The sequence below is a fragment of the Myodes glareolus genome, unplaced genomic scaffold, assembly GCF_982192425.1.
Source record: "Myodes glareolus unplaced genomic scaffold, mMyoGla1.1 HAP1_SCAFFOLD_51, whole genome shotgun sequence".
Taxonomy (NCBI): domain Eukaryota; kingdom Metazoa; phylum Chordata; class Mammalia; order Rodentia; family Cricetidae; genus Myodes; species Myodes glareolus.
This window is the reverse complement of record NW_028263222.1, coordinates 1256875-1264761: the sequence shown is the minus strand read 5'-3', so window position 1 is coordinate 1264761 and position 7887 is coordinate 1256875. Positions and strand designations below refer to the sequence as shown.

The following is a 7887-nucleotide window of genomic DNA, read 5'->3' as shown; positions in this document are numbered from 1 at the left end:
TCCAAAGGATACTCAATCGTGCCACAAGGACATGTGCTCAACTATGTTCACAGCAGCTTTGTTTGTTATAGCCAGAACCTGGAAACAACCTAAATGCCCCTCAACCAAAGAATGAATAAGGAAAATGTGGTACATTTACATAATGGAGTACTACACAACAGAACAAAATGATGACGTCTTGAATTTTGCAGGCAAATGGATGGAGCTAGAAAACATTATTTCAAGTAGGTAACCCAGATACAAAAAGACAATTATCACTCATAAGTGGTTTTTAAACATAAAGCAAAGAAAACCAGCTGACAAGCCACAACCAGAGAGAACTTAGACAACAATGAGGACACTAAGAGAAACTTACATAGACATAATCTACATGAGGAGTAGAAAATGACAAGATCTCCTGAGTAAATTGGGAATATGAGGACAATGTGGGAGGACTGAACGGGAGGGAAGAGCCAGGAGGGGAGCAGAGAAAAATGTAGAACTCAATAAAAACAAAAAAACCCAAAAGCTCCCAGTGAAATGACAACTAGGCCAGGACACTCCAAGTTTGTTGGTCTCCACTGAAGAAGATGCCTGGATGAAAATCAACCCACTGCAGTGCACCGTCAAGTTCAAACTGATGATCCCAAAGGCTCAGGCTACAAATGACCAACTAGCAGCCTTGAAAGATGGGAAAGAGTGTGTCTTCTCCTTTAGGTACCTAGACCAACCCCATGCAAAAACCTGCCTGGAGATCCACAGAAATATAGCTTATTTTGGTTTTAAAACAAAGAAAGTCTACCACTAAGTTAGCATGAAGGAGGCTGTGATTAACAAAGTCACATGAGAAATAACCTCTACTTATCAGAGTCAAACAGAAAAGCAAGTAGTCTTTCCCATGCAGTGATGATAAACAGTAGCTGCCAGCCCTCTCCCCCAGCCCTCACAGTGGTTCCTGAGCAGGACACAAGTTCACATCTGTTAGAGCCCAACACAGACATTTATTTTCCCTAACTGGACTGGTACAGAGGCGCAAGGAATAACCAGACACAGCTTACACTATTATTATGGAAAAGTGCATCTCAGGCTTCTTCCTCCTGAAGATCTCCCCGTGTTTATTCTCCAAACATCTTTTATAGGAATACATAAACTGGGCAGGAAAATACAACATCATACTGTCTCCTAGGTAACCAGGTGAATGGCCTTTTGTCACATCCGCATCTACCTGTCTGCTGAGTCTGCTAGCTGTCACGTGGCTTGAATTAGCATCTCTATAAGGCATCCTCCAAATTACAAAGAAAAGGAGCAGCAAACATCCTGACCTTTGTCAGGCAGAGACAGCCTGACTGTAGGGCTACTGCAGATCACTCTGGATCTGCCCAATGGCTTCAGAGCCTGGCTGCTACAACATAAAGAAATATGGGCCTACAACATCAGTGCTCAAAACAAATGGCTGCAGAAAGTGCATGGGAAAAATATCCCATCCCGCACAGAGAACCGTGGAGTAGTGACTGTTAGCACCAGCGTGAAAACCTGCTTCTTCTGAGACCTTCATGAATGTCTGTGTGCTCTTAGATTAAAATGAAAAGGAAACCCACACAGAGAAGGCCTAGACCCTAGACCCTGGCACATGATGCAGAGGCAGGGGATCAGAGTTTGAGCTTAGCCTGCTGACTCAGAGGAAACAGTCTAAGGCAGGCAGGCAGGCAGGAAAAAAACACTGAAAAAGACCACACTAAAGACTAGCCCTGGGGTGCTTGCTTGACTGGCTTCTACATCAGTTACATATCGCTAAGTCTAATTGAGGCTTAGAAGAAACTCAAGTGCCATTTCTAGTTTTCAAGGACAGTGTTTGTTGCAAAGCACAGCATTTGGATAAAATTTAAAAAAAAAAAAAAAACCTCTGACATATAAGGAAATACACAGAAATACCTTTAAAAAGCCCTCCTTTAGAAGAAATTCTTCGGCTCTTGCTCCTCCCTGTTCTAGAGATAGCCGCTTCTTTTTGTGCAGAGCCAGCCTCGTTCCAGAGACACGATGGTGAAGGTCAGAGTGAATGGATTTGGCTGTATTGGACGCCTGGTTACCAGGGCTGCCTTTGCTTCTGGCTAAGTGGACATTGTTGCCATCAATGACCCCTTCATCAACCTCAACTAAATGGTCTACATGTTCCAGTATGACTCCACCCATGGCAAGTTCAAAGGCACAGTTAAGGCTGAGAATGGGAAGCTTGTCATCAACGGGAAGGCCATCACCATCTTCCAGGAGCTAGATCTCACCAACATCAAATGGGGTGATGCCTGCGCCAAGTATGTTGTGGAGTCAACCGGTGTCTTCACCATCATGGAGAAGGCTGGGGCCCACATGAAGGGTGGAGTCAAAAGAGTCATCATCTCCATCCCTTCTGCAGATGCCCCCATGTTTGTGATGGGTGTAAACCATGACAAGTATGACAATTCCCTCAAGATTGTCAGCAATGCTTCCTGCACCACCAACTGCGTAGCCCCCTTGTCTAAGGTAATTCATGACAACTTTGACAACGTGGAAGGACTCATGACCACAGTCCATGCCGTCACGGCCACCCAGAAGACTGTGGATGGCCCCTCTGGGAAGCTGTGGCGAGACGGCCGTGGCGCTGCCCAGAACATCATCCCTGCATCCACTGGCGCTGCCAAGGCTGTGGGCAAAGTCATCCCAGAGCTGAACAGGAAGCTCACGGGCATGGCCTTCCATGTTCCTACCCCCAATGTGTCTGTTGTGGATCTGACATGCCACCTGGAGAAAGCTGCCAACAAGAAGGTGGTGAAGCAGGCACCTGAGGACCCACTAAAGGGCATCCTGGGCTACACTGAGAACCAGGTTGTCTCCTGTGACTTTAACAGTGATTCCCACTCTTCCACCTTCGATGCTGGGGCTGGCATTGCTCTCAATGACAACTTTGTAAAGCTCATTTTCTGGTACGACAATGAGTTCGGCTACAGCAACAGAGTGGTGGACCTCATGGCCTACATGGCCTCCAAGGAGTAAGAAGCCCACCCTGGACCACCCACTCCAGCAAGGACACAGAAAGACAGAGGTCCTCGGCTGCTGAGTAGTCCCTGTCCTAACTCAACCCTTGACACTGAGCTCTCCCTCACAGTTTCCATCCCAGACCCCCAGATAGCAGGAGGGGCTTAGGGAGCCCTACTCTCTTGAATACCATCAATAAAGTTCACTGCATCCCCTCAAAAAAAGAAGAATTCTTCTTTCCAAGGTCCATTTCTTTCCAGAGGGTCATCGGGAACCATAAACATGTCCCCCGTGAAAGTGTACTGAAGTAGTCTACATACAGCACAGAAAGTCACAGTGCTGACCTCCAGGCCCCTTCACTGCTAAGGAAATGGAGGAGGACGCTGAAGATGATCTCCTCACAGGAGCAGTCTAAGACCCACTTCCTCTGACTGGGACCCGTGTCCTAAGAGCCCAATTGCTGTGATGTCACCAATGGGTCATCCATGGAGAAGGTCAGCACAAACATGCTTCAATCACCTCTCAGTGGTGCCACCAGATAGAGAGCAGTGCTTAGGAGCCCTTAGGAGGCTACTCTACATCCACTCCATGACAGGTCAGAATTTTGATAACACTGCGTTTATTTACTTCATAGAGTGACCCCAGAACACTGTTCTATTTCACTCTGTTGATAGTCATGGGCTCAGTAAAACACACTGTCTCCATTCTTTACACAAGAGTTTTAAATTGAGTGACCAGCTTTCTGGTTTGTGTGTGCTATCTGCATATATACAACTTTAACCATGCTCCACCTGCTTAGACAATAATGATGACACTGTCAGTGCTTTTTAGTTGTTTTTTTTTAATTTAATTTTTGTGTGTGGATGTTTTGCCTGCATATTTGCCTGTGCACCATGTGTGTGCTTGATGCCTAGGGAAGTCAGAAGAGGGTATCAGGTCCTCAGGAACTAGAATTTCTAAGAGTTGTGAGCCACTATGTAGGCTCTAGAGTTTAACCCAGGTTCTCTGGAAGAGCAGCCAGTGCGTTTAGCTGCTGAGAGATCTGTCTAGCACATATATTGTTTCTTCCAAGCATGGTATAGAACAATGTATGCCATAGTGATTACATGGATATGTATCATGGTCAGAGCTCATCAGTGGTACTGTAACATCAGCAATAAACACTAGTGGCTTGTATGTTCACCCACTTGAATTAGTTTCCCCACTTTACTCAATAGGTGAAAATGCTTTTCAGATGGAGACACACACACCTGTGATCCTAGCACTTGGGACACAGAAGCAGGAGAATCTCGAGTTCTTTGAGCTCCTTTACATTTGTATCTTCAAAATGGCTGTCTGTACTACAGCCTCCAATTCAGGATTCCTTACTTCCCTCCCTCTCTCCCCGCTTTCTATTTTGTTTTGTTTTTCAAGACAGGTTTTTTCTGTGTAAACATGGTTGTCCTGAAACTCACTTCATAGACTGGCTGGCCTCGAACCCATAGAGATACACCTGCCTCTGCCTCGGGAGTGATGGGATTAAAGGCATGTGCTGCTCTGACCAGTTTCCCTTTCTCTATTAGGCACACTCCAGTATACTCCCCTGACCATGGGGAACATGTAGAACATGCACTATTGGCCTCTCTCTCTCTCCTTTTCCTCTTTCTTTTGCTCTTTTTTCAAACATCATTGCATGTAATCCAGGCTGACCCTGAGCTTATAACAGAAGCTGATCTTGAACTCCTGAGTCTCCAGTCTCCACATCCTGTGACTGGCTCCATTCCTTGATTTTTGCAAAGTTCTTCTGTCCTGAACTTCCAGGACATTGGCTCTACAGGGTTGATCCCCTTCTACTGTCCCTGTTCAGACTCCTTTGCTCTTCTGTCTTTGAGATCTGTAACACCTAAGCCTCAGGCCATCCGGGGCTTGCACTTTGGATGGGTCTTCTCTGCTTGCCCTCTCCTTTGGAAATCACAGTCTCACGACTTTAAAAAGTGACTGACCTTAAATGCTACTTGTCCACAGATTCTATATCCAATAGAGACCAACCCTTGACTTTCAGGCATGTGTATGAGAGTTTCTGATCTACAGCCTCAACTTTGATGTTTAATAGACACTCCAGAATGTAAACCTTCCACTCCAGAGCAAGCTCTGGATCTCATCCTCAACACAGTTTCTTTTCTCATTTAACCTTTTCCAAACCATGAGTCAGTGCTGATGCAGCACTCTGCCTCCTCCTTCTTTCCCTCCTCTCTCCACTTTAAAAAAGGAACCAATACTCCAAATACTCATTTATTCTTTGTGTATGTTAGTGTGTGTGTGTGTGTGTGTGCGTGCGTGCACGTGTGGTGTGCCCACGTTCCAACATGTGCATGTGAAAGTCAAAGGGACAACTTTCTCACTCCTTCCACCTATATGTGAGTCCCAGGGCTCAAACTCAGGTTTTCAGGCTTGGAAGATAAGCACCTTTACCCTCTGAACTATCTCCTTAGGCTGACTCTATACTCTTCTAAATACTGGATAACAGCAATTCATTAAAAACTCATGACGACTCTATCACTGTCACCATTATCATTTCATGGACTAGCAAGCTGAGGTATAAAAAGGTGAAAAAACATAGTGAATAGCCCTTAAATGCATGAATGAAGGATTGTGTGATCTCACTTATGCAATAATTACAACCTAGGGATTCCATATTTGGGATGTCCCCCAGGTGAGCTACAGCCATGTGTACTCAAAGTAGCTAGGATACAGAGGCAAGCTTCCATTCAAGGTGGCCCATGACACATAAGCATCTGGAGACATTGTTCCTTCTCATATCTTTCCCATTTATGGGTGTTTAGAAAAGCCTCAAGGTGCCCAGGAAGTTAATTGCTATTATTTTTTATTTGCTGTGCTGAGATAAAACCCAGGTTCTTGGACATGCCAGGCAAGGGCTTTACCCCTGAGGTCCAGCTATCCCTGCCTAGGAGGTTACTACTTCTGTAGTATGGCTGTGCCTGCCCCACTTTGTCAGCAGAATATTTTCCTTTATTTTTACTGATGGTATGTCATCTCCTCCTAAGCACCGGAGACAGACTAACCAATTGTCTCTTTACCATAAACAATAGTGCCTTTCAGTCATGATGTTTTATAGTTGAGGAAACTTTCCAGTGGCCTACTGTATGGGATTGACTCAGTCCTGAATTGGTCAATAGGAAGAGAAGCTGTTTGTGGAGAGCCAAAGCCATAGGAATGGAGGAGGTCACCTGTACAGACACTGCTGGCCAACACACCTGCTGTGGAATAATCTTTTTGTACACTGTGAAGATGTGTCACTCAGATTGGTTTAATAAAAAGCTGAATGGCCAAGAGCTAGGCAGGACTTCCAGGCACAGAGGATGCTGAGAAGAAGGATAGAGTAGCCAGGAGACAATGCCAGGAACATATTACAAAGTAGGATAGGCATTACAAAGTAAAGGTAACCAAGTCACATAAAAGAAATAGATTAAAAGAAATGGGTTATTTAAATTATAAGTGCTATTTAGAAACAAACCTAAGCTATCAGCAAAACTTTCATAATTAATAATAAGGCCACGTGTCATGATCTGGGAGCTGGGTAGTTGTATAGAGTAAGACTCACAACACACACCTGCTGAGCTAGGATGCTGCTGGCCCCCATGTGCCTATCCCAGATCTTATCTGTCTGTAGTTGTGTTCTGAGCAAATGGAATTCTCAGAGTGAATGGGTAGCTAGTATTGCTCCTTTTTGGAGCTCTTGAATTCTTTGACTCCTGGGGCTTGGGGAAGGGATTGTTTTGAAAGGTTTGAGGACAGAGAGGAAGTGGGACTCCCAACCACCAGACACATATACTGTAGGCAGCACTTCCACTGGTGAGGCCAGACTTCCCCTCTAGCTCTTTCTATCCCTCCTACAGTCTGCCCACTACAGTCAGTGTGGTATGAGCTGTCACTTTATAATTGTTGCACATTCCAGTCTGGAAGGTAACCAGCCACTAAAAGCTGCTGTGCTTCAAGTGGCCAGGGCTGCGGACATATACACAGAATTAAAGCCTTTTACATGCAATGCTAGCAAAGTGTGTGATTCTGTCAACTGGAAAGGCAGTGGCCCTTCCTTCCTGTTCTCCATTTGCATGTATGTCCTCTTTCCAAACACCAGCAAAGTTGTCAGCTCTGTGGCAGAGTGCTTGCCCAGCATGACATCAGCACTGCTGACAGTTTTTCCTTGACAGCTTCACCAGTGATGGGAATGGACGAGAGGGCCTAAGTGCCAGTTACCTCAAAAACCCACTGCATTGGAGTTGCTTAAATGAAATAATATCCTTTTCAGAATTGAAAATAAATGGCCACATGAAATTCACATGTGAACTTTCCCAATAGCTAAGAGGTAGAAACAACTCAAATGCCTATCAATGAATGAATATGGATAAATAAATTGAGGCATATTCATTCATCTACTGGAATGTTACTTAACCATATAAAGAAGTGAATTTCTGACAGTTCCTGCTCCTGCACTGAGGCTACCACCAGAGGGGTGAGTGTGCACCTGCCTGGCCAGAGGGTAGTGCAGGGCACCTCTAGCTCCTGCTCTTGGTTCTGCACAACTCTCCCCCCAGTTCGTCCTTTTGTCTGCAGGGTCCTTAGAACTCCAAGAGTCTTGTCCCTGTGCTGAGGACAACCTTTCAGACCAGGGAACAGTTCCTGCTCCTGCACTGAGGAGATCCACCCAGAGTCAGTTACAGCAAAGATTGGACCAAGACACCAAGACTCTCCTGGCTGCATTTGAAGGAAGAGATGGGCAGGCGCCAATGCAAGAATTCCTCCAACAACCTGAAAGGCAGCATGACACCACCAGAACCCAGGGATCACCCAACAAGAATTGAACACCCTACTCCAGAAGAAATAGAAGAAATCAACTTT

General features: G+C 45.4%; 1 pseudogene; it reads left to right on the top strand.

The window, feature by feature from the left end:
• Positions 1–2103: 2103 nt before the first annotated feature.
• Positions 2104–3048, top strand: LOC148117125 (glyceraldehyde-3-phosphate dehydrogenase pseudogene; annotated as a pseudogene).
• Positions 3049–7887: the final 4839 nt, after the last annotated feature.